Source organism: Sturnus vulgaris, chromosome 14 (assembly GCF_052056855.1).
Source record: "Sturnus vulgaris isolate bStuVul1 chromosome 14, bStuVul1.hap1, whole genome shotgun sequence".
In the NCBI taxonomy this organism is placed as follows: domain Eukaryota; kingdom Metazoa; phylum Chordata; class Aves; order Passeriformes; family Sturnidae; genus Sturnus; species Sturnus vulgaris.
This window is the reverse complement of record NC_142256.1, coordinates 16,610,187-16,637,500: the sequence shown is the minus strand read 5'-3', so window position 1 is coordinate 16,637,500 and position 27,314 is coordinate 16,610,187. Positions and strand designations below refer to the sequence as shown.

Sequence of the window (27,314 nt, the reverse complement as noted above, 5' to 3'; positions counted from 1 at the left end):
CACAGAGCCTGTTCCCTCACCATGAATGTTAACGGGAGTTTCACTTTGCATTTATGGCTTCCAACTCCTAATCCCATTTCATACATACAGGTCTTTTGGTTTGAATTAAAAAAGAGTGAACAAATAAGAATTAACTCAGTGAAAACAGCTAGTGTGAACAGGACCATAACTTGCTAAAAATGGCTGATCCATGTCTTTACTCATCAGTATTATAGTGCGACTGTTTCCTTCCCACAGAGAAAGTCATTGCAGTTAATTAGGAATCTCCCACTTTCACTGAAGTCCTTTGTAGTTTTTAACACTGATGAATTAAATCCGAGTTTGCTGATCTTTTCTGAGCCACAACAGAAACCCCCAGTTAGTAATGCCCACCAATATGGGCACATTGCTAGTCTTAAATCCAGAACTTTCAAATTAGAGAACTTAGCTTTGAAAAGTATATATGGTACCAATTCTGACTTACTTTTCATATCTAAGGTAAAAGTCTGCTGGGTTTATATGTGTGTGAGAGTAAGAACACTGAAACTCCAGGAGCAGCTACTTAAAATATTTCTATGACACCCAAACCAGGTAATTCCATCTGGAAAAGAAGATGTAGAAACTAACTTTCATTTTCTGTAGTGGATACAAGGGCTGTTAATCTCGTTGGAGCATTAAAATGACTGCTTCTGTATATATTAAAAGTAAAGTTTAGCACAATAAAATGCCCTTGAAATATGAATAATATATGGTTTTTACTGTACCATAAAATTCCTGGATTCCACAAAGTATTATGTCCTCATTTAATTTCAGAGAAATCCAAAAATTATTTGCATGCTTAAAGTTAAGCATCCCCCCCAATTTTTTTGGTGGTTGAGGGACTGAGGCATCATTTTCCAGCCCTGTTATTAAGGGGAACAAAAGCCAAATGTGGAAAAACCTGGCCTTAAAACACTTGAAAGACCTGAATGCTCCATACAAGAGCTCTTCCTGACATCAGAGCAAAGTATTAATCTACCAAATACAACATTCTGTTCTTGAGCAAAAAGCTCTTACCGGGCAGGGGTCAGTTTGTGGATTTCCATAGATTGGTCTGGCAGTGATTTTTATTCCATGAAATAATTAATCTTGAATGTTCTCCTAGTTTGCTAGTCAGATTTACTTGCTCCCTTACTTCAACAGGTTCCTTTGTTCCAGTGCTATTTTGATCAGCTTGTTATTCTTACCTGCAAGGATGGCTAGAATTGGTAATATCTTCAGCATTGTTGCAGACACCTTCTTGATGCTGTGAGAGAAAAGAGACCAGATGCTGCTTCTGGCTTTGACTGAAACTCAACTGTTTTATTTTGTGAAGTCGGTTTTTTGTTTTCCTTATCAGCTGTGTATCAACACGTCAGTGAGCTGTTTCATTCTTTATCACATGTGTGCCTTTCTCCAACTAGTGGTGTGACTGTTCACTTGAAACCATTTTGTGGGATTTCAGCAACCAAGGGTTTTGTTAATAATAAACCTTTGAAACAGAGAAGCCCAAATTCTCCCACTTTTGCCAGGGCCCTGCAGTATTTGCCTACCTAAGTACTTCCACTGAGTACAAGAAAAGTATTTGTGGAGCTATTTAACAGTCAATCTGATTACTAGCATTGGGGCCGGGCCTAATATGAATAATCTTTATTTCCTGTTAATTCTGTAATTTCCTTTGAAAAATGGGCATGTGTAGATAATACATTGTCTTATACATTTTCAATTCAAAACATGTGTCTTATACAGTTTCTTCAGCTTCCTGGGGGAGCCAGGTTTGCTTTTTGTGCTCCTTGTTGTTTGACTGAGGCTGATTCAGAGCCCTGAGCTGCAATGGGACTACCTGGCTCTGGTACACAGCCAAAGTGAGTGAGTGCCTGAAGACAGAGCAGAGGGCAGCATTGCTTTGTAGATGTGTGCCTGCACTTGGGATCAAGGCAGGTAACAACAGGGACTTTTTCTATGCTTGTTGAAAATATGAGACTAATTCATTCCTGATGATCCTATCTTTCTAGTGGCAGGCAAGGGCAGCCACCTCTTCCATGGCAGGAGCCATGCTGCAACATAAGAAGCCCTTTTGGAAGGTGGGGTTCAGCATCAGACCATGTGAGGTTGGAGGGGAAAGGTATGACCAGGCTCTCCCTTGTCTCACGTGTAATGTGGTGGCAGATTCTTCAGCAAAGAAGTCAGGTTGCTGGTTGCATCAGTTACTATTGGGATCAGATTTATGGACTATTTTATTTTGCCAGATATTTCTGTGCATGGCAGATGCCTGAATAATCTCTGGGCAGATGGCAGGGTTTGGTGATATTTTTATATGAGCCATCTCCAAAAGTTTTGGAGATGTCTTCTCCTTAGTTCTGACTGTCAGCACTTCACACAGTATTCCCACAGAGTGGGCAGTGCCCGTCTTTAAGCTATGGGAAGGATAAGTCTTGGGACTGTTAAATGTCTTGTCCAAGAATCACAGGGGACCCAGAGTCCAAAAAGGAATATGTACATTGAAAGACTGAAATTCAAATTCAGATTTCTTCCAAAAGTTGAAAAGCATTTAGACTCACCTTCACTGAGGAAGCATGGAGGGATCACAAGCTCTCATGGGAAGTTCTCACTGGCTTTCCCCAAAGCCTAAAATGGGAGCTGCTGCTGATTTCTAGTCATTTAACTATGGATGAGTGCAAATGATCTGAACATGAGACAACCTGCAGACACACTTCAGTGATTGCCTGTGGCAGCTCTATAGTACCCAGGAGTCTGACTGATAGCTCACAAAGGCCTGATCCTTTGCATAAGATAGCAATTTGCAAGAATATGCGAAAAAACCCACTGCCACCCTGCTGAGTAAGTCAGCACCTGCATGATCCTGTATCTTTACCACAGAACCAATGTGTCCTCTAACTCCCTCGCACCTATCAACACCAAAACCCTTTCTCTGGCATTTAAAGCTCTCTCAGCTAATATGTATTTTTGCTTTGTTACATTCACTTCTTGCCAATTAAAAAAATTACAGAGATACATTCCTGAAGGGTGAAATGCTCACTTTGACCAGAGAATGGGAGCCAAGAACACAAATTCTGTATCAACATGTGCACCTTTAAACTTGGGAGGAATGTCTGAGATTACCAGTTACAAAATGGGTATAGTTCACAGCGAAAGATTACAACCTGTTTTACAGAGGATTCTGAACAGCAGGAGTGTTTATGTTTGACTATTACCCACCTGGGGCTCATTTCACTCAAATCAGAGTTTCCTCAGAACTAAATCTGCAGGCCCTCCAGGGTTATTCTCCTGTGAAGGAAATAGATGATACCTGTAAACTGCTGACTTTGCTTCTAACTCATTGCTCCTGGAGAGCAGCACTGCCTGTTCAGGATAACTGAATGCATACAACAAAATCTGCTTTGGTTTGATATTTTAAATTACAGTGGGACAACAAAGAAGCTCTTACACTGCTCAGCTAAGAGAAGAAAGCCCAGAGTGCAGCAGCACAGGAGTCACTTTGCTATGGGTGGAGAAAAGACTCCTATCTCGAGATAAAATGGAAGGGGCCGCTACCAGGAGCTGTGTGTTAACAGACTTTGTGACTCAAGTCTGTGTACACTGAAATGTATTCAGAAATGTTCCCTTTCAAGCAGCTCCCATGTATTCACTCTCTAAATAGAAGCGTCAGTCATTAAAAAGCGAAGCCCAGAGGTAAACACCAAGCAAGGCAGCATCATCCAGAAAAAGCACTGCCATGATATACAGAAGTTGCTTCTGTTGGCCTGAAACCTAATTTAAGAACTTCCTGTAGAAGTCCATGTTTCACTTGACAAAGCTCAGCAGTGCTCCAACTGCTCTGTCTTCCTGAAATAAGCTAAATCTGTAATTGTGTGATGACAGTAAACCCTGTCTAACCCAGTGATTTATAAAGCTCCCTAGTTCAGTATCACAGCTGATGGCCTAGGATGAAGAGAAGTGTGTAATTAAAGATTCCAACAAGTGCAGTGAAAGAGTTGCTTTAAGCATCTAAGTCCATCATTAGGTTGATTTTCAAATGCACAGTACAGTTTGATTGCTTCTTGCTCAGCTTCATTTTTGGTTTAAAAATATTTATAAGCTTTTTTGGAGTGTTTGCAGCCTAAAAGCTAATTAATGAACTCACTGTTATTTTTAATCTTTTATAGGGTGAAAGTCTGTAAGGTTACAAAAATATAAACTCTTCTGAGGAGAGCACTGTGGCTTGTCACTTCAAAGTAACTTGGTCAGAAACACACCTAACCCTCTGTAATCAATCCCCAGAATGAGCGCTGTTTATTATCAAAAATCACAATTCCATTTCCTAGAATAGTCTCTCTTTTTAATGTTTTTCTCTCTCCAGAAAAAAGGTCTATTTCCCTTTTAGCCATTCAAAAGCCAGAATTTCCTAGAGCAAAATCCTTGTCCAACAAGCTTTCCTCTTTCTGGGGGAAAGAAACAAAAAAAATAAGAACTGAAATGAGATGAAGCACCCATGCACTGATCTTGTCCTGCCACAGAGGATGCTTCTGGAGTGCATTTGCCTGCCTGCTCACTGCACTGGCCTCCACACATGCAGGCAGGGAGGGGAGGAGATCCAGCCTCTTTGACAGACACAGACCATGTAGGAAGTTTTATTATTCTGTATTGCTTTAAGAAACTGATGCCTGCTGCAGTCAAAAGGATTTGTTTTTGTGCAACACCTTGCAATAGAAGTGTGACACCTGTACCTGCAGCAGTGCATCACCAAGTTCCATGTGAAATTTATGTGAATGTAAACATCTGGATAAATTTGTGGATCTGGTGTAGGCTTTTTGGGTTGATAGGAACACTCCTCTGGTCTTCCCTACCTTCTGACCTGAGAAAAAAATGAAAAGCAGAGAAACAGCTGCTCATGATGCTGCCCCAGACCTCCTGGGGATGCTGGTGAGCATTCACATACCCTAGGATAAGGCTGTCTTGGGCTGTGCTGGACCAGGATGATGGAAGTGTTGGAGGTAGTTTTGTTGCAGAAGCAGGGGATGGTTCTGCAGCAGTTGTGGTGTTAATATATATGGTAAATTTAAACACCTCGTGTGCAGGTGAGCTGAGCACCACGAGTGCCCTGATGGATGCAGTATAAAATAATGACTTTCTAACATAAAGTGCCACCTTCAGAGAATCCATTTCTGCTTTGTGGCTCAAGTGTCAAAGCCAAAGCAAGCTCTTCCCTGTGTGGTAAATCACAGTAAAATGGTTATGCCTTTCTACCACTGCTGTTCCCTTGAATTTGCATTGGCTGCATAACCTTTTCCCTGCATATGATTAACTCTCCTTATGTCTTTTTTTCTTTTGATCTATTTCTTTTTCATGTAGTTTCACAATTAAAACTAATCAAACAAAAACAAACCAAAACCAAAACAACCATCAAACAGACAACAACAAAGGAAAGTAAGGAAAATTCACCCTGAGGATCTGGGGATTAAACTGTCTATCAAGCTTATCAGAGGGAAAGGTCTTTTTTCTAACCATTATTTGCATTTTCGTAGATTAACCATTTTTGAAACTAGAAAGTGGTTTTGTTCTTTCAGTTTTGCAGTATTTGTTGTCCTTGTCTAAAAGGAAAAATGCTTTCAGCTTGAGAATGCATGGAATTGCATGATTTATATGGTGGCTGCTTGCCTTAACAGGTGTGATAATGTAATTTTAGGATTACTCTGCCATATTAAAACCTAGCGTAAAATTCATGCAATTTGGCTTAACTCTAGGCTTTCCACATGCTCCTGCTGCCTCTGAATAAGAGGATTCAGGTGCATTAATGTTAAAAGGATGCATTTTTTGCTTTGACACACAACAGTTTATGCTTTCAAATGACTACAAGGTGATCTCATTCTTTACTTTATAAAATAGCCTGGTTTTTAATTCTCACTATTTCAAGGAAATTTGTGGACTCAGTGCTGATCTCAACTGCTCTCTACTCCATGTATGTCTACAAATCTCTTTCCTATTGGCATGCTCCAGTTTAGGAGACAGACTAAAGCAGCCTCTGTGTCTGAGCATTGCTTTGCCTGCCTGAGTATGACCGGGCTGAGAATCCCTTTCACTTTAATTCACATATTTGGTTCGCAGAAGGAGCTGAGAAAATGTTTCTGCATCCAGGCTCTGCAACTCAGCTGCTTTCTGAAGGAGACTGAATTTAGTGGATCTGTGTGTCCTTTTTCTTGGGGAGGCAGAATAATATTTGTATATGCCATTAATTATTAATTAATGGTTGTATAGCTGGTTTTGCCCCAGCTACCCTTCTCCCAGCAGAAACGCCGTGGAGTCCCTGGTGACAGCAGTAGCCTGGCTCTGTCTCCCAGCAGCCAGCTTCCCAAAGTGCTCTGGCATTGGCTCCTTGAGGTGGTATATAAAGGGGCATTTTCCTGGCAAACTCTGGGTTCCCAGAAGCTGGGCAGTTCTTTGGAAATGCTCCAATATATTAAGGTGAACAAGCTAACATGAAGTGAACCACGAGCAGCTGCTTGCTTGGTGCCTGGCTTCATGAGACTTTTCCTTTTGATTCCCAGGTGCTTCCCAGGACAAAGTTGCTTGTTTACTTGGTTTTAATTCTCAGAAAGAATTATAAGATGCCTCCTTTCCTGCTTTGCTAATAATCTCATTAGATTTGTCTTAATTATTTTCATTACACTGAGTATGGCAACACGATGACGTGATGAAGTTGTAGAGCAGAGGATCTGCAATCCTGAATACAAAAGTGTAGGAGACCAGCCAAGATAAGCCTAAGCACTTGCTTTGTCCTGACTCTGACTTACTTGTGACAGGCAACCAAAGTTGTTAATCAACTGATCGGGACTCAGATTCTTAGTTCAACTTTGTTACACACCACTGTTAAAATTATTTGGAAGCAATTGTTATCCTTCAGTGATCTAGTGGGCACTGAGTTTGCAAAGTGTAGGGAAGTAATGGAAAATGAAACTGTCAGCAGCCTGTACACCGTGGGAACAGCTGGGATAAGAAATAGCTCAGATGACTTCAGATGGAAAACATGAATCTTAATAGTGTTTCGGGTGAAACCTTTGAAAAACAACTGTCTAATCCAGTTGTACGCAGCAATTTGATTCAAACGAGCTAATCAAAGCCGTGGGGCAGTTCAGCCTAGCGCAGTTACATCCCTGTCACGCCTTCCCTCGCGGTCCCAGAGGTTTGCAGCTGTGCAAACCCGTCCCGTAGTGAAGCCCTGGCCCGTGGCCGATGGCAGTGGCACACTACACACAGCCGTGTCCCACAGCCCAGCTCCGTGTGTACCTGCATCCCGGCTGTCCTGCACGCCTGCCGCGTGTGGCCGCGTCCTTGGTCCCGTGTCATGGCTGGGTTGGCCGTGCCAGGCAGGAGGTGCTGCAGAGCCCCGGGCAGTGCCTCTTGTGCCGCCCCTGCCACGAGAACTCCTCGTTCTGCAGCAGCCTCCCCTCGCCCGGCCCGGCTCTTCCTGCCTCTGCACCTGCACTTGCTGCACCAATCTTGGTTTATAAACTACCCTCTAATTCCCACTCTCACAAGGGAAAAGCAAAAAGCCACAGGCTTGTACAGGCTTTCCCAAAGAATGAAATGGCCTTGTAAAATTATCAGAAATGCAGTTGGGCTCTTTGCCCTTTTCCTTCCCAAGCATTGAGTACTGATTCTGTGCTAGAGATGATGTAAAACTGGATGGCCTTTTCTGTAATGTTCAATAAGTGATGTGTTCTTGGAGCCTATATGAAATGCTGAAAAGCTTCCAATTTCTATAAACACACAGTCCTCAGAAAGAATGAACAGCTTTAAACCCAGTTCAGGGACTTATCTATCAGCACCACTGATGTGACTGGTATTTAATTAGCATCAGCTTTTCATTTTTCCCCTTTTCCTTCTACAAGTTAATGTCATGTATCCAACTGTGACTGTTCTTTTTGGCATCCATCATGGTCACTGTCTATGCATATACAGAAAAAACTGATTTTGGTTCACTGTGATTTTGAGAGATAGGTCACACCCCAGATGACAACTGACCTGTAGCAGATAGATTAGAGTGGTTGTATCTTGCTAACAGTAATTACATGTAATTAGTGTCTTCCTGGGACAGGAAGCCCCTACCTTACGAGTGATCACTTGCAGTCTTGATTTGAGTCCTGGTGAGATTCCTGCAGCACTGGAGCTATCCACGTGCATGCAGCTGTGGGAGCAGGGCTGAGGCCTGGAGAAGAGGATGACACCACTGAGCATATGTGCTGTAGAAAGTTAGTTCTTAGCCTCTGTGTTCTGTCATTAAAATATGTTGTAGATCAGAGACACCTAAGGTGCACTAGGACTGTCAAATTTATCATGACCCATGCAATAATTAATGGTTTCCCCTACATTTCCACCTCTGGCAAGGTGTTGGTGAATAATGACATGAAAGGTCAGTTTCATTTGCTCTTTCATTAAGGAAAGGCTGCTTCTGTCCTGTGGATTGCAAGGAAAAAAAAATCTTAAAATAGTTCCAAGTATACACTAAAAGAGCAAAAATCAGAAAGCAAATCAATGACCTGCATAATTTTTATCTTTAAAATGTACAGCCCTTCTGAAGCACACAATGACTTTGAATATGTCATCATTATAATGGATCAAAAACTATTAGCAGCTTCTTGCAGTTTGGACTTTAAATCCAAACAGGACAATGAATCTTCTTAATATTTCTACTTCAACATAATAATAATAATAATAATAATAATAATAATAATAATAATAATAATGGTAATATACTTGACAGTTACTAAGTTCTAGAAAGAATTTTTTTTTAATATAATCTCTCTTGGTGTTCAACTGTCATTCATAGGGTGCTTGCATTTTTTGCAAATGTTTCCTATTTTAGGACATGAACTGAACAAATAGATAATCAAATGGTGTGCGAGTTCAATACAATGGCTGAAAATGAGAAAGGACTTTTTTGTTGTGAATGAGCACAAATTCATGTTTTTAAATACTTTTTGTGTGTTATCCCTCATGTAGCAGCTTAATTTGTACTTCCAAAGAACATCAGCAAATCTTTTCTGTTTCCTTAGAAAATGCTATTTTTGTGATCTTATTCCTGTAAGCCACATTCATCTTGTTCAGCAGTCCCTCAGGTCAAATACAGCAAAGGCAATACTTTCTCTAAGTAAATATCAGCATAATGCGGTTAGGCATCTTTTTTCATGTTTTAATAATATAAAAGTTTGGCAGAGTCCTGGTTTATTTCATGTATGTTAAGTAAACGACCTATTTTGATAGCCTTTTTTTGCAATACAAAAGCTTTATGTACATTAGTGGCTTAAAACCTCCTTGGACCCTTTTGAGATGGGAATGTACTTGGGTGAGTGATTCAGCCTTGCTTGGATTGATGGAACCAGGGGGGGAAGGAAGGGGTCAGGAAAAAATGTTCTGATATTTCATAATGAGAAATCATCTTCAAACTAAGGTTCCCTTTTCCTTTTTAAATAATTATTCATAAGAATTGTCCTTTCTGCTTTGACTGCTTGTTAAGGCACTAGATACTAAAAGCATTTTGTCCTTCAAAATTATGGGTATATAAGCAATTCTGAAACCCATTTGAGTAGAGTTCTCACCCTGATGTCTGGTAGTTCAGTGGGACTTCTCTCAAGACAGGTGTTTACTTATAGTACTTCAAAAATAACTGGGAAAATGTGGACTTTTAGTCCAAAAAAGAAATTCTAGAGCTGACCATGTGTGGTTCTGATTGTGACAAGTAGTCTTATGCACCTGAAATGCTGACTCTCTGTTGGAGCAGAGCATGGTTTCATATCGCTAAGCAGTATTTCTGTTAGATTTGCTATTTTACATGACAGATCCATGAACAAATCCAGCCTCTGCTTACCCCAGAGGTTGGAGGTTGGGTTGGAAACGCCTTGCTCTCCAGGGTGCTGGTATCCTGCTGGTACAAGCTTTCTCATAATGAAATGCAACAAGCTGTGCAGTGCTGGTGGCAAAACAGCAGCTGGGGAGAATGTTGTGCCACTGTAGGTAATTTTACCCTTCACTTTTATTCACTGGAGTTTGTTCAGTAATCTAACTGCAGATATTCTCATTAAGTAGAGAAAAATCTACTCCTGTTTTTGTATCTTGCAAACAGCTTTGTCTCTGTGCTACCTTTCCTAGTGTGGTACTGTGCAGCAGTGTAGTCTTTGCTTAGGATATCCTGTCAGAACCAAAGAGAAATCCATTTCTTAAATGTGATTTGGACTGCAAAGGGGGCAGCAAACTCACTAATATTTCAAAGAAACCTGTATATGCAAGAAGATTTATTGTTTGCTTGTTTTAAAGGAATGCCAGGATGTGTTCCCAACAGGAGAGACTGTATTATTTCCTCTTACAACATAGTGCAATTTTAAAGCCAGTTAACAGCAAACATGTATCTCTCAGGGCTTCCTGCTGACAAGAAGGGAACATGCGGGGCATCCAGAGGGCAGGAATGGAATAGTGTGTGGAAGGGATATCAGGCAGTGTCACTTAACCATCAAGAGAACGTTTCGGTCTGAAAATAATAAAATTTTGCTAATTGTCTCTCTTTGATCAAAGTTACTTTCTGCTCCATGTTTTCTTCTGCTGTAAGCTGGGTTACTGCATTATTGGAAGCCAGAGAACAGATTTCTCAGGATGCTTTTTGCCATGTATCTAGTCTAAATCTTCAGTTCAGCACAGCAAACCTGGAGTGACAGTAGTGGTATGAGCAATTGTGTGGTATTTCCTTCTCTATGCTGGTTTCACTCTGGCCAGAAATAAATGCATTGCAACAGAGCAGTACAGAAACAACCTATGCTGGTGTATGTCATGCATGTGGAAACTCTCCCATTTCCTTTATGAACACTGATCAATACCAGTCTTGAGATATGGCTGGAGGTCTCAGGCTTGTAGGTCTGTTTTCCTGAAGGATTTTGCTTTTCTACAGATGACTCTGTTTCTCTTTTCTGCAGTGAAACCTCAGAAACCTTTAGTAACCATCTCTTCTCACTACAGAGTGTAGTCTGGACCTTGCCCCGAACCTGATACAAACTCAAGCCCCTCGTGTTTCTTGAACCATGGGTGACTGTGTGCACTTTGTCATCCCACTATGTCACTGGTAGTTGGGATGGATGTGGCCTTACAAAAACTGTTGGCTTTGCTGTAAGAAATTAGCAACATCTTTCCCATGACTTGGGTTACATGATTTGTAAGTCTCTCAGAAAGTTCCCTGAAACATGAGCCATTTCAAAGCCTTTAAAAACTCTTATTGCATTAAAAGAATAAAATTGCACTGCTGAGCAAGACAGTATCAAAAATGTAGTTCTTGCTGCCAACCAATGCAGATTTACATCTTACAGTAGAAAGGGCACAGAACCTCATTTTTTTATTAAAACAGCTCAGCTTTTTGTCAGTAAAAACTAAGATCCATAGTGCCAAATAAAATAAGGCCAGGTTCTTAGCTGGTTTTAACTGGGTGACCTCCCTGTGGTGTCACTTGACTGTGGCCTAATGGCACAAAAGGAAAGACACACTCTGACCAATCAAGCAGGAAAAGAACCCTTTATTTACATTTCATGTCTATTTATAGAATTCCAGCAATGACCATGGATTGGCCAGTGAGGATAATACCTCCTGACCCCATAGGTCCCATCAACAGTCCATCCATTCTCTCTTCCTCCAAAGAGGAATGCAAAACAGTCATTATTTACAAGGAAGGGTGTGAGAAATTGTAAAAAGAATCTGTTAAGAATCAGAAGGCTGAAACACAAGGCAACATCTCACCCTTTTACCATTTAAAATAAGAAAAAGAAAAAAGAAAAATGAATAGTTTAGAAAGGGAAAATGAACAATGATCAGTCTCTGGTCGTGGTCAGCTCATTGGAGTGATGACTCGTGTCGTCTGCATCTGAGTCCTCACTCGATGAGTCGTCCACTAGGTGACTTTCAGTTTGGTCATGGCTTCCACCCTGCCTGTCTGCCGGATTCTGTCTCTGCAGTTGCAGGTCAGGACGGACACGCCTCGAAGGTACCCAGTGCACCCCAGTATCTGTGGACACACATGCATACCCATGCCCTGAAGCGACAAGGTCATAAGGACCTTCCCACTGTTTGGTGACTAGATTTTGCACCCAAACTTTGGCTTGAGGCAGGTCTGTCTCATCCGAAGCCTGTAACGAGAAGTGGTGATTCAAAATGACAGGGTTATTTGAGTTCTGCAGCACTGTAAGGTAATTGATGGTGTACAAAGCTTTCACCAACCAACTGTGCGGGGTTTCACCCTGCATTCCCTGTTTTTTTTTTTTAAGAACTCGATTCAGAGTACTGTGAGCGTGTTCTACAATGGCTTGACCAGTTGGGCAATGAGGGATACCAAACTTGTGTGACACACCCCACGACTGTAAGAACTGCCGCACGCTTTGCGATGCACAAGCAGGACCATTGTTGGTTTTTCACAGCAGAGGGTACACCTAGAGAGGCAAAGGCCTGCCTCCAGTGGGCAATGACATCTCGGCCCTTTTCTTCAGTGTGAGCAGAAGCCCACATTGCAGAGGAGAACGTGTCCACTGTCACATGCACATACTTGAGCCAACCAGTCTCAGCAATCTGGGTGACATCGGTCTGCCAAAGCTCCAAGGCTCTTAGGCCTTTAGGGTTTAACCCTGTCGGCAAAGGTGGAGCCAGCGCATGACAGTTGTCACACGCCTCGACAATGTCACAAGCCTCAGTTGGTGACAGCTGAAACTGCTTCTGCAACGTTTGTGTGTTCTGATGGAAAAACCCATGTGATGCCTTGGCCTGTGTGAGTGTATCAGGCTGAGGTGCTACCCCATGCTGGGTTAGCCAACTTGTCAACCCTCATGTTACCTTCTGCTAGAAATCCTGGCAAATTGGTGTGACTCCTTACATGCAGAACGTAGTACGGATGAACCCTGGCCTGAATTGCACACCACAAAGTTTTCAGTAAATGAAACAAGGCAGGATTACTGACTGCCTTCAAAACTGAATAACTCAACCGCCGTGTGATATCGGCCACATATGTGGAATCCGTGACCAAACTGAAAGGTTCCTGAGAAAATATCTCAAACACCATGACAGCAGCCCTCAGTCCAACCAATTGGGCTGAGCCAGCCTTACGACCTTCCAGAACCTGCCACCCAGATCCATCCTGCCTGGTCTTCCTGAGCCGTCAGGAAAGACAGTGGGTCCTTGCACCAGCCCCTGGCTATGTCTGGGCCACAGCAAAAAGACCCATTCCAAAACGTGCAAGGGATCAGACCATTTGTCATCCCATTGGCCAATGATACCTGTAGGTTGTTGATCTGGAGCGATAATGAAAACAGTGACATCAAAGGAAGGATCAATGCGACAAACTTGGCAAGCAGAAATCGCTTGCTGAACTTCCTCCAGCACTCATCGTGACTCCGGAGTCAATGTGCAGGGTGACTTCAAATCAGAGTCCCCCTTCAACAAATCAAACAATGGAGACAATCGTGTCGTGGTCAGTCCCAAATATGGATGTAACCAACTGACCACACCCACCAATTTTTGCACATCGTTCAGTGTCCTGACCGAACACTCGAATTGCACTTCTTGGTGCTGAATTGTTTTCTCCATGATTCTGACTCCTAAATATTTCCAAGGAGGTTGCACTTGAACCTTTTCTGGAGCCACCTGCAGCCCATGTGAATGCAGAGCATCGAACAGCTGAGGCTTTATTCTCAGCAGCTCATCCTGAATGGATGCTGCCACCAGGATATCACCCACGTAAGGAGAAATTCAGGCATCAGGGAACTGTTTGCGAACTCTAGACAAGGAACGGGCCACTGGCAAGTGGCTGGCTAGTGTCCCGTGCCCTGGGAAAGAATCTTCCATTGATATCTCAGTGTTGAGAGCTGGCACTGTGAGAGCAAATTTGGGTTTATCATGAGGATACAAAAGAATCGAAAAGAAACAATCTTTCAAATCAATTATGAAAAGTGGCCAGTCTGCGGAAAGCATGGTGGGCGACGGCATACCAGACTGCAGCGCCCCCATCTGTTCTATCACCGCAATGGCCCCCATTAAAAATCCGTCCCAATGCACACTCCCCACGGGAACAGAACATCCCTCGCCCAGAGGGTAATAGAAGTGGAAGCAATGAGAGGACGAATCTTGGCCGTTTGTTCCTCTTGGTTTTTGACCATCATGGACCGCTGACTCACGTAGCATCGCTTCGTTCCGCCCAGTCCCGCACCAGGCGTCCCCAGAGGATCCAGGGGGGACACGGCACACAGCATCTTGGGACATTCTTCAGCCAGGATCACTGGCCAGTGAAGTCCAGGCGGCCCAGTGGACGCAAAGCCGCCATCTCCTCGCGACTGGTCGTCCACCCTGCGAACACAAAACTCAAAAGGGACAAGTTGAGCAATCCGTATTCCTTTCGGAATTGCTGTTCTCCCATCTGCTTTTGCGGGAGGCAGAAGCAGCGCGGCCCATCTGGCCGCCACTGGGGCCGCGCCAGCCTCAGCAGAGCCTGCGCTCGCCACCACCAAGGCTGCTCCAGCGGAGCTCACAGTCGGCGGGACGGCTCGCGAGCCTCGAGTGAGTTGGCACGGAGCCACCTCAGATTCACCCCCTTGTTGGGCGGGGGCGGGACGGAGCGCAGAGGAAGCAGGCTCGCGGGGAGCCGTGTCCCCGCCCCGTGCTGCGGACATGGGGGCCGGCCCGGCCACCACCGGGTCGCCCCAGCCCCGGCGGAGCCTGTGTTTGCCAACTCGGCTCGCAAATCTGGCGCAAGCTGGCGCGGAGCCATCCCAGGCTCATCCCCCTCCATGGCACGCTGGGGAGAGAGCGCTGAGGAAGCAGGTTCCCGGGGAGCCGCGACCCCGTCCCGCGCTCCAGTCACAGGAGCCGGCCCCAATGGGAGGGGCATCCCGGATGGCAAAGGTGGCTGCGGGAGGCCACTCCCACCTGGGGCGCAGGAAGAGCCGGGCGCAGGAAAGATTGACACACGGGGGGCCGCACCCCCATCCTGCTCCCCGGCCACGGTCTGCGGCAGAGACCGCGCAGGCGGCGGAGACTGCACAGGGCCAACTAGGGCCGAGGCCGCTCCCCCGCAGCTTGTGGCAGCTCCCACGGAGCAGGAGGAAGCGGAAGCACCCCGGGCAGCAAAGGGGACTGCGCAGGGCCAGCCAAGGCTGGAGCCAACACCTTCCCCCCCCCGCAGCCCGTGCGGCCCCCACCATGTCAGGCGGAGGTGGCGGAGGGGGCGGGGGGGGCGGGGGGGGTCCGAAATTGCTCCAAGGAGGGCACTTCCCGCAGCCAGCCGGCCCATGGGGGGGGCAGCCCTCCGCCCAGGCGGGGCGAGGCCACCCGCCTCTCCATCGGGACGGAGCCGCCCCGACCTGGTGGCCTCACGCACCTGCGCATGCCCAGCAGATTGCGACTCCTCTGGGCCAGCAATCCTAAAGCCCTCCGCCGCTCGCAGCACGGAGCGGGCAGATCCGGTCCAGCTGTGTCCAGCGCGTTACGCGCGGACACTCCGCAGTTTGGACACAGTGTTGTGACCTACTTTGAGCCCAGAAAAAGCAGCGGCCGGGCCAGAGGCCCCCCGCAGCCCCCAAGCGCCAGGAACAAGCAGAGGGAGGGCGTCCCTCCCCACCGGCAGCCTCTGCGCTGGAAAGCAGCTGGCCATGGGCGGCCCCCCCGCCCCTAGCCTGGGGGGAACGGGGAAGTCCTGGCCAGGGTAAGAACTAAAAACTCCTGTCAGATTCGCTTGTCCATCTGCACAGTAGGATACGGGATCTCGCCACGAAGGTCCTCCATGGACCCTCGGGCACTGAAAACATCGTCCAGAAGGCTATCAGTCCTTTTCCACCGCAGCAAAAATTGTACCCCATCTACCTCATAGGCAGAGAGAGTACCCCAGAGATGGTCACCCAAGAGAGACTACGCCTCCCTAGAGAAGGCTTTCGCAGGCACAGAGAAAAAGCCCTGGCTCCGAGCCCATAAAAACAGCCGTTGGAACTCCATCAGGGAGATGGAAGGCCCAGGTCTGTCCAGGAGATCCCCCCAGAGGCTGAGAACCAACGTGTCCTTCGAAGAGACCAAAAAGTTCTCCATGGCTAAAACCACCAAATTAGAGAAAAGGGAGAGAGAAAAATCTCACCCACACTTGGTCCTTCACTCGGGGTCACCATTGTGGCCTAATGGCACAAAAGGAAAGACACTCATATTCTGAGCAATCAAGCAGGAAAAGAACCCTTTATTTACATTTCATGTCTATTTATAGAATTCCAGCAATGACCATGGATTGGCCAGTGAGGATACCTCCTGACCCCATCAACAGTCCATCAATTCTCTCTTCCTCCAAAGAGGAATGCAAAACAATCATTATTTACAAGGAAGAGTGTGAGAAACTGTAAAAAGAATCTGTTAACAATCAGAAGGCTGAAACACAAGGCAACACTTGACCTGCACTGAATTTTACTTGCTGAAATTTGGCTGTTACGTGACTTACCATCTCTAACCAAGTAAGACATACAGCAGGATTGCAAAGGATGTATCTAAAGAGATATGTTACTATTCTGCTTCTATCCAGTCCTAGATGCCCAGTTCTTCCAGATAGAAGTAGGCCTTTCCTCATATACACATTTTTCAGGGCTTTTTTTCTCCTTTGGAGTCTATGTTTATGGTTTGCTGGTGGAGCATTTGTCTTGATGGAGTGGGGATTTTATCTGTTTCTTAATTCTGGCAAGCTGTAAACCAAAATTTTAACACCTAGTAAACAAAACTGAGAACCAGTTTGTTCTCAGTAAAATATTTTTGTGATAAGACAGCAGGACATAAATGACATCTCCAAAGTACCATGTTCTTCCCTTGGTGCTTTCAGTAATTTTAGCACTGCAGTCATGTAGCTGGGTATTATGTTTTATCTTTTTTTTTCTTTTGCTATAGTTGGGATTAAAAGTTCGAGAGATGGCATTTCATGTTAGGACTTAGAGGTTTGTTAATTTTTATCTGTTACAGTGAGTGCTATAGTGTGGCTTTGACCCTTTGAGTCTTCACCCTTTCGTCTGGACTAGCTCAGATGTTAGGGTGAAGCCTCAGGATCCGCCACATGAACGTGAATAAAAGATAACAAAAGAGGCTCTTTCCCCCTGGGGAGGTTGCAGGGGTTTATTTCTTGTGGTTCCCCAGGAGCGACAGGAGAGAAAAAAGGAAAGAGAGAGAGAAAAGAGAGAAAGAGAGGGCGAAAGAGCGAGGGAAAGAGGGAAAGAGAGCGAGGTCAGGGGGCACAGGTCTTTTCTAGGGTCTGAAAGGGGGGTGGGAAGAAATTGGATCTCGGCCAGCTAGGTATGGCCAGGAGGGGAGAGGAACCAGACCACAGGACATTGCAGGGGTCACAGAATCTACCATTTCCAATACATCTAGGGAGATGCAACGTCTCCCCGTTTTTTGTTTAACAAAGTTGAAAGAAGGATATTAGGTTCATCTTGATTCAAATTATGATTTTGCCCACCACCCTGTGAGTCCCCAGCCTTTGAACAGTTCATTGAACCAATCTTCAGATTCTTGCTTCACTTGTCCGATCAAGTTGTTCATGTTTTGGAGGTTAGCATGGATGTTAGGAGCTCTCGAGGTCAGGTCCATGCAGCAAAGTCCTTCAAATTCCTGGCACTCATGTCCATGCAGCAGTAGGAGAAAATCTATAGCAGCACGATTTTGGAGTGTGTGTGCCAGGGTCACCCAGATGTTCTGACGTGGCTGAGGGACGATCCATGCAGGTGCCAAACTGTTCAGTGTTAACAGGAAGACAACTTGGATGGGGTTCATCACAGGACTGAGTGGAGGGAAGGTTTTCTCTTAAAGGAAAGACAAACATTATAAAACCTGTTAAAAGTCTCTATCTGCCAGAATGTCATCCTCTATGAGGATTTCCTTTCCTTTTTTCCGGTGGCGTCTTCTTATTGAAGCCACAGCTACTTGCTCCTTGTTCCCCTCAGTTGGAGCAGGATGTCTGGGGCCATACGGTTTCACCTACTTTTGGGGAATCCACCGAGGGCCTGAGGGAGTGGATACACATGCATAGTCACGTCCCCAGGTAACGAGCTCATAGGGACCTTTGGTTTCCCAGGTTTCTGGGTCCCTAATCAAGACTGGAGGATGTTGGGATAACTTGAACTGTTTACCACTGTTAAAATGACGTACCACAGGTGGACTCATGTTCTCAAATGAACAATTCAGGAAATTGATAGTAAACATGGGTTTGCAGAGCTTCTGCTGTGGAGACATCCACGCAGTTGAACTGCTCTGTTTAGCCAAGACCTGCTTGAGTGTCTGATTGGCACGCTCTACTACACCTTGGCCTGTGGGGGAGTGGTAGGTGCCAGTTTTATGTTCCACTTCCCACTGCTGGACAAATTCCAGGAACTCCTTGGACTCATACACTGGGCCCTGATCAGTTTTGATTTCCCTAGGGATCCCCAACACTGAAAAGGCTTGCACTAGGTGTTGTTTGGCGTGCATTGCCCTTTCTCCCACGTGGGCAGAGGCATAGACTGCACCTGAATATGTGTCAATGCTAACATGCACATATTTGAGGCGACCGAAACTAGGAATGTGTGTGATGTCTGTCTGCCATACCTCACAACTGCCAAGACCTCGGGGGTTAACCCCCATGCCCATTGAGGGCATGGTGTGCAGCTGACAGTTGGGACAGGTGGTCACAATGGCTCGAGCCTGACTCCGTGTTAGCTGGAACTGACGCATCAGACCTGGTGCATTCTGATAATACTGCTGGTGGCTCAGCTTTGCCTGTTGGAAGATGTCAGGAAGGCGTGCTTGTTCTGCTGGGGTTGCTTGTTCTGCTGGGGTTGCAAGGGAGTCTGCCTGACGGTTCCCTTCTGCAATTTCGCCTGGCAAATCTGTGTGTGACCTCACATGCATCACATAGAAAGGGTATTCTCTATAAGAAATCAAATAAATTAGTTTGGAAAGCAACCTGAAAAGCTGCTCATTCTCGATGTCTCTGAGCACTGCCTGCTCCGCCCTGGACACCACCCCTGCCACATAGGCTGAGTCTGTTACCAAGTTGATTGGCTCTGAGAACTTCTCAAAGGCTCTCACGACTGCTGCCAGTTCAGCTACCTGGGGTGACCCTTCCACAAACTCAACATCAGCTTCCCAATGCTGAGTCTGGGGATTTCTCCAAGTCATCACCAACTTGTGGGACGCTCCGGATGCATCCGTGAACACTGTGAGAGCTTTGAGTGGTCTCCGACTCCTCACAAGGAATGAGGTGGAATTCCTCATTAAACAGCTTGTGAGATGGGGCATGGACTGATATTTGTCCTCTATACCTGTCCAGAGGTAATTGGAGACTGGCATTGCTCTGGAGCAAATGCTCAAACATCTCTTTAGTCAGTCTCTCAGGAGAGTTCCTCCCCTCCTCAGACAGTTTAACTGGGAGGTGAATACATGTGAAGTCACAACCAGCTAGTTCATACAGTTTCTTTGGTGGGAGAGGAAGACCCACTCTATGATTAAGAGTGACTCTCTCTGCCCCTTGATCCAATGGAATATCAACCCGTGTAAGTGTGGCAGTTTTCTTAGGACAATGAATTTGAAGGACAGCTTGGGCCGGTAACAATGAGCTTGTCTCTCTCCTAAAGTCTTTTGTATCTTTTCAATTGCAGTCTTTGCCTCTGGGGTCAGTTCCCTGGGAGAAAGCAGCTCTCTCCCCACCTTCAATAAATTGAAGAGAGGTTGGAGGTCCTCATTAGTGAGGCCTAGCCAGGGCCTAACCCAATTCAATGACCCACACAGGGAATGCTAAGGTTTTTGGATTACAATTAATTTCAATTTCTGCGGAACAATGGTCCGTGCAGTAATTTCCAAGCCCAGGTACTTCCAAGGTGGCATCCTTTGGACTTTGTACTCCTGCAATTGAAATCCAGCAGAGGTTAAAACTTTAACCACTAGGTCAAGTATGTCTTGGAGTAGAGAGTTATCGGGGGCACACACAAGCACATCATCCATTTAATGCAAGGTGATGGCTTCCCTTCTCTGAGCATGCAGCGGGGACAGCAATGAGGCCACATGCCACTGGCAGATGGAGGGACTACATTTCATGCCTTGCAGCAGAACTCTCCAGTGGTAGCGCTTCATTGGGGCCTCCCGATTGATGGTAGGAACTGAGAAGGCAAACCGTGGGGCATCCTCTGGGTGTAGGGGAATGTGGAAGAACCAGTCCTGGATGTCCAGGACAGCCAATTGCCAATCTCTGGGAAGTGTCATTGGAGAAGGCATCCCAGGTTGGAGTGACCCCATGTCCTCAATCACTTTGTTTATTTCCCAGAGGTCGTGGAGCAGCCTCCACTTGTCTTTCCCCGGCTTCTTTATTACAAAGACTGGAAAATTCCACGGACTTGTGGTCTCCTCTATGTGGCCTTTAGCCAATTGCTCCTCCACAAGCTCTTCAAGCGTTTTGAGCTTCTCCTTACTCATTGGCCACTGTGCTACCCACTTTGGGGTATCATCTAGCCATGTCAATTTTTGGGTAGGGCGCTCTACAGTGGCCACCTCTAAAAATCCCGAGGAGTTTTAGGAATAATCAATTTCACCCCCCACTGGGACATGGTGTCTCTCCCCCACAGAGGGCATTTATAGTCTGTAACAAATGGACGGATGCTAGCCAGTTTTCCATCCGGCCCTTCAATTTGCACGATGCTTTTTGATATTTTTGCCAATTTTACTCCTCCTACACCTTGGATTTTGCCTGCCACAGGCTGAAGTTCCCAATGTGACGGCCACATCCTTTTGGGTATGATAGTCACATCAGCACCTGTGTCCAGTACCCCCTCCACATGGAGGTGGTCTGATCCATGGGTTAGGTTGCATGCCAGGGAAGGTTTGTGCTCACCCACCACTTCTGCCCAGTAGCCTTCAGGTGATTTTCCATCTACTGGGACCTCCACTGGGATGGGAATGGCCTGGGCAAGGATTTGTCCCTCAACCAGGTAATATGGTGGTAGAGGACTTCGTGCCAGGAGAATGAGGCTGGTTATGCTTCCCTTGATGGTCATGGGAGCCACCTCAATCTCTGGGGGTGTGTGTGCTGTGTCCCTGACAACAAAGTACTCACTGTCCAGTTTCATGTGGTTTAATGTCACGTCCTGTGTGCTGTTAGGTAAGTCCACTGTTATGACTGTCCAATCAGGTGACCTGAAATGAAAACCTTTGGTAGTCATGAGCCTAAAACGGCCTAGTGGCTTCCAAACCTTGTTAATTGAACATTTAATATTTTGATTGCCATGCATCCCCACACCCTCTATTCCATCCTCCCCTTTTTTTTTTTAAGAGAGAGTCTTTTGCCAGTGTGGAGCCTGCAGTATTTATAGCCGAGCGCGCTATGGTGTTAATGGCAGGTACGCGCTGTAAAGTTAGTTTTTTTGTTTGTTGGTCTTCTTCTGTTTCTGGTTGTGTGGACAGTCCCTGGTGAAGTATCCTGGCTGCTTGCACTGGAAGCAGATGATGTGCTGCAGCTGCTCTGGTGACATTGGTTGCTTCTTGGCTTCTGGTGTCACAGCTGCCATGGTCTTTGGGTGTACCAGTCCTGGATTTCTCTCGTGTCCATTGAGCAGCTCTGCTTTCCTGGCGCAGGCTTCTATCATCTGTGCTAAGCTAGGTGCTGGCTCCAGGGGAAGGCTAAGGATAACCCTGCAGCAGGTTTCATTAGCATTCCTCTGAGCCATCTCTTTAATCAATTCGGCTTGTACCACTGGATCAGACACCTGTCTTTCCACTTGCACACGAAGACGATCTACAAACTGTAAGAAATTCTCAGAAGCAAACTGTTTAATGTTAACATAACTACCCTTGGCATCTACTGTTGGTAATTGATTAAAAGCTTTTTCTGCAACATTGCATAATTTATCCAGGACAGACTTGGATAGTACTCTGGTTTGGCTCTCGGGGCAATGTCAATTTTTTTCCCTACATAGGTGTTCATATGTTATATCATTATTATCAGCATCTTTTGTATCATCTGAGCTTTGTAAAAGCTCTTGTAAAAGCACTTTCAAAGATCTTTTCCACAGGCTTTCCCATAGATCATATTCTGAGGGAGTTAACAGACATCAGAAAAGCTCCTTGATATCATATGGAACCAGTTTGTTTGAGCTAAATGTGGCTCTCATCATGCCTTTAAAGATTTCACTATTTCTGCCAAATTCTCTCTGTACTTGACAAATTTCCTTCTTATCTTGATAGGACAAAGGTTGATAACTTCTCCTACCGTTTCTCCTACCCAGATAAACTACAGGAGCAACTGATGGTACATATTCTTCTACCAGGTGTTGACTTCCAGGGCTGGGCACCCCCCCCCCCACCGGGCCCGGGAGGCTGCCCACCACGGGGACATCATCCATCCCGCAGGGGCTGTGAGCTGATCCCCCCCCACCCCTGCCCCCACCGGCACTGAACCCAGCAGGGGCTCCACTGCCCCCCCCGCAGTAGCTTGGAGGGCAGGCATGTGAAACCAGAGCAGGGGTGTGGTGGTGGGATCCAGGGTTGCAACACGTGTGGGTGGGGTTGCAGGGTGCCGTCATGCAGGGCAGGGTCTTGGAGGGGGGAGGGGGCAAGGCAGCCGAGGGCAGGGATGGGTTATGGGAGGGAACAGGGTTAGGGGCAGGGACCAGAGGGTAAAGGGGGTTGTGGGATGAAGGAGGAAACACGTGACTGCCAACATATGGGACCCCCCCCACTCGGTCTACCGCATGGCCAAAGCTATCTTGGACCTTGACCCCGAACCCTTCAGGCTTAGCCATGTGGCTGTTGCCCAGAAGGGAAGGGAAGTCACTTGTATAGCTTTCTGAACACTGCTCCGAAGGAAAAACCCTTGGGTGGGCAGGGTACAAGGAAGGAGAGCTGACAATTTTCGAAAAATCATCAGAACCGGGATACTGGGGAGGACCCAGGGACTCAGAGCAGCTACAGCTGTGCTGGGTGCCCTGCGGTTCCTGGGGAGACCCATGAGTCCCCTCCAGTTCTAGGTTATAGGGTTTTGGGGAAAGGGAAGGTGAATTTGAACTGTTTTGCTGCTGCTGCCTGTTGTTTTCTGTCTGAATTAAAAGTTTCCGAATTTGTAAGAATATTGGGAGGAATACAGAGGCTGTTTTATCTCCATTTTCCACTTTTAAAGTTAATAAGTCCCCTATTTTATCCCAAAATGAAATTGAATTTATATCGTGCAATTCAAGGTCCGATTTTTCAACAGCCAGCCAGCTTGCAAAACGGGCTAATCTTTTCTTAGATATTAAAACATTTCCTGAACTTAATATTTCCCTGAGCTGGGATCTTACACTCTTTTGTAGGGCAGGTTGCTGTAAGCCCATGATGTTTAACAACAATTTGCCACTATATCTACCCCACTACAGTTAAAACACAGGAAAAGAGTTAGTTGTTAAAATGTGCCAGGTACAGCATGGTTTTCGGGCTTTACTGGCTGCGGATCTGATGTTAATTTCGCCATTTTTGTCGGTAAAACCCACGTGGCGCCGGTGCCGCTTTTGGGACCAATCTGGCCTGGCCGAGCCGCAAAAAGCCACAATAAAACATAAAAAGCCACAAAAAACCCAGTGCCGCCGCTTTGAAACCGATCAAAGCTGTCTGCCTGCCGCTCTGCGCTTGAGGTGGCCGCGTCCAGCCCCCCCCAGCCTGCGCGCCGCGCCCCGAACGCTGCACGAATCGCGTGCCCGCCAGGTTGTGGAGCCACGCGTGCCACGCACACCCCCGCGCCGCTGCCTCTCCCGAGAGCGGCGCCGCGCTGGCCAAATGCCACTGGTGACACTGCCCCGTGGAGCTCCGGGAAGCCACCCCGCCGCAAAAGGAGGCTTTCAATCACCCTTTATCTTGCAGGCATAGACTTCTGTGTAACTGTAGTGGGTCTCCGTCCAGAACCGACCTGCCTGGGCTCCTGACAGGCTCCCGGTTCTTCCTTAAAATCTTCGAACTGCACAAAATGCAGCTCAAAGAAATTTAAGGTAGTTGATCAGCTCAAAAGTTTCTTGAATCCCGAAAATGGGAGTCACAGCCGGTCATGGGGTTCTCTGTAGAGACCAGCCACGTGAGCGCCAACTGTGGCTTTGACGCTTTGAATCTTCACCCTTTTGTCCAGACTAGCTCAGATGTTAGGGTGAAGCCTCAGGATCCGCCACATGAACGTGAATAAAAGATAACAAAAGAGGCTCTTTCCCCCTGGGGAGGTTGCAGGGGTTTATTTCTTGTGGTTCCCCAGGAGCGACAGGAGAGAAAAAAGGAAAGAGAGAGAGAAAAGAGAGAAAGAGAGGGCGAAAGAGCGAGGGAAAGAGGGAAAGAGAGCGAGGTCAGGGGGCACAGGTCTTTTCTAGGGTCTGAAAGGGGGGCGGGAAGAAATTGGATCTCAGCCAGCTAGGTATGGCCAGGAGGGGAGAGGAACCAGACCACAGGACATTGCAGGGGTCACAGAATCTATAATTTTTAATACATCTAGGGAGATGCAACACTATAGCACTTTATCTTGGTTTGAAAGACAGGTATTTGCTAAGAAAAGGCAAGAGCCCCTTTCCTGAGATGGAGAGTGCAACTCCTTCCCTTCCAATTATTATAATTTTGGAATCAGGGGCTTTCAGGCAAAAGATATGGGGATAGGAATAACAGTTCTTTACTAATATATCTAACAAGGCAAACAAAAGAAACAACAACAGCTATAAAAATTGACAGCAAAACAGAACAGTATAGCTCAGTTCCAGTCCCTTTTGGCCAAGGCCTTCTCTCCCTGCACTCAGTTCCCGGTGCTGTGGGCAGGGCAGGGCCCGTGTAGCTGAATGGGGCTGGGTGATGGCGGCAGCGGCCCAGGGGTGAGAGGGATGGAGGAGCGACTCCCCCCTCACGGTGCCGGCCGTGGTGCTCGGCAGAGTGCCTGGAGGTAGTAGGGTGAGGCGGGAAGGCAGCACTGCAATGTCTGACGGCAGGGAACGTGGCTCCCGGCATTGGGATTGCGGGGAGGACGCTGGGTAGGAGCCCTGGCCGTCTTCCTTTGACTCCACGAGCGAGCAAGAGAGTGAGAGTGAGAGCCCAGGCCCCTGTCCCACCTTTTCTTTTCTGGTATTCCCCCTGTTCCCCACCCCACTTAGAGAGAAAACTCTTACTACTAAGGTATAGCCACAAATACTTAGCATAACAATAGGAAAAATTCCACAGAAAGAAAAGGGAACAATTCAACCCACAACATAGAGCCAAATCATGAAGAAACACTGAAAGCATTAATCACACTGATATATACTTTTCAGCTATCTTTTTGCAGCCTTTTGAAAGTCACAGCTGAAAATACTGAAAACACTTTAGGCTTAATGGGATTTGAGTTAAGAAAAAGGACACAGAAAGAAAATCATTAGAACAATGGGTTTTGCTATGAGTGTACTTGCAGAGATCCGAACATAGATGAGATAACGAAAGGATTGTTCAGCTGAACTAGAGGTGCACCTTATCTAAAGGGGAGTCCTGTATTGTACTCTGAAAAGTCGTGTAGGTTTTGAGGGACTTTTCACTGTGATGAGACTATGAATGAACAAACATTTTGGTGGTGGGTTTACCTGGGCTGGTGCTTACCAGCTAGGTGCTGCTCTATCACCACCTTCCTCAGTAGGACAAGGTGGGGTGGAGGAAATAAGATGGAAAAAACACGTGTGTCAAGATATAGGCAGTTTAATAAAGCAAAAGCAAAGGATGCACATGGAAGAAAAGGAAAACAAAAGACTTATTCTTACTTTCCATCAGCAGGCAATGTCCAGTCACTTCCCAGGAATCAGGGCTTCAGTACACAGAGCAGTTGTTCTGGAAGACAAAAGTCATAATAATGAATGACATAGGGGCAGGCAGCAATCAGCATCTCTCAGACTCAGAAGACCTCCTGAGGCTTTAAGCTTAATAGCCGGTCTTAGACTTGAATTAGCAGTTCATTTTAGGATATGGACCATGAAAGCCTAAATAGAAATCAGCAAGTAAATCAAATTTTTTCCCCACCTCTGCCTACTATTTTAATGTTTCATGTAATTTCTGCCAGTTGTTCTCCTGAAGATACTAAGAGACTGAAATATGGGAAAAACATGGGAAGCACAGGCTGTGGCAATAAAACACATTTCTTCACTGATTTTACAGGCTGTTTTAAAGTCCCCATGGGACTGTATTTACTTATTCCCAAGTCACGGTTTTTTCTAGCATTGAACAGGAGTGGCCAGAAAGAAACCCTACACTAAGCCCTTGTTCCTGCCACAACTTGGCGCAGAATCATTGACTGCCCAGCAGCTAGAAATTCAAACTTTTAGTGATGTCAAAGTGTGACTGGTTTTGCTTCAACCTTCTCTGTTGTAGACGATGGAAACTGGGGGAGCTGCCGTGTCTGCGGCGGGTCGGGGCAGCAGGGACAGCCAGCAGCTGCGTGCTGCTTTTCGTGCCTGGGCGCTGCATCCTTTCAGGGATGCACTGCTTTTCTTCTAACGTGGCACTGGCACATTGTAAACTACCCCTGGGGAATTAGCGAGGTAGGCACATTCCCTAGGTCTCCTGGAGCCTCCCGATTTTTCCTCCCCATCTAAGATTTATCTAGTGTATCCTTTACTGTGTCTTCTTGGGAGCAGTGCCCTTGTGAGAGGAATCGCGGAAGCGCTGTAGGGGGCAGAGTCATACGTCTAGATTGAGTTACCGAGGTAATCAGCAGGGAGCAGAAATTCCAATAAACTGGTGATTTGGGTTAGAACAGGGGCTGGGTGGGTTCACTCTTGGTTACCTGCCTGAGTTGAACACTGGAATAACGCTCGTTCCCCAGCATCTCTCTTCACCAGGCACAGACCGAGGGGAGAGCGACAGGTTTTGTTTCAGAAGGAAGCAACTTTGCTATGCTAAGGTGAGATGGGGCGGCTGCTCTGCCTACTCCGAGGCTGCTCCGAGCCCTGGGGGTGCCTCACACAGAGCGCTGGGGCTAAGGTGGCCTTCCTGCCTACATCTCCTCTCCAAATACCTAATAATTTATATCTGTTCTTCTAACACCTTACATCTCTCCTAACACCTTTCATTTCCAAGGCGGGTCCTGCCGTGGCTGAGACAAGGGTAGCACCAATTACTTTGCCTTAATATACAATGACAGTATTCGGCAAGACTGAAAGGATCCCAAGCCCAGGCTGCCTCCAACCCCACCGTGCCCCTCACAGGTCCCGCTGACCTGCCTGACCCCCACCGCTGCTCCGGCCCGGGTTTTCCGCGTGGCTGCCGCGGGACGGGCTCGGCTCCGCCTCGGAATAGCCCCGCCC

The 27,314-nt window shown here is 46.4% G+C and overlaps 2 long non-coding RNA genes across 2 annotated transcripts; both read right to left on the bottom strand.

The window, feature by feature from the left end:
- Window positions 1-11,528: 11,528 nt before the first annotated feature.
- LOC148222172 (uncharacterized) lies at window positions 11,529-14,614 on the bottom strand. The gene is made up of 2 exons (XR_015806794.1): window positions 13,293-14,614; window positions 11,529-12,155 (listed from the first exon to the last, which is right to left on the bottom strand). It is a non-coding gene; the product is annotated as an uncharacterized LOC148222172 (long non-coding RNA).
- Window positions 14,615-16,211: 1,597 nt separating this feature from the next.
- On the bottom strand, window positions 16,212-25,845 carry LOC148222171 (uncharacterized). Its single transcript, XR_015806793.1, has 3 exons — window positions 25,776-25,845; window positions 21,113-21,192; window positions 16,212-17,831 (listed from the first exon to the last, which is right to left on the bottom strand). It is a non-coding gene; the product is annotated as an uncharacterized LOC148222171 (long non-coding RNA).
- Between the last annotated feature and the right edge of the window lie 1,469 nt (window positions 25,846-27,314).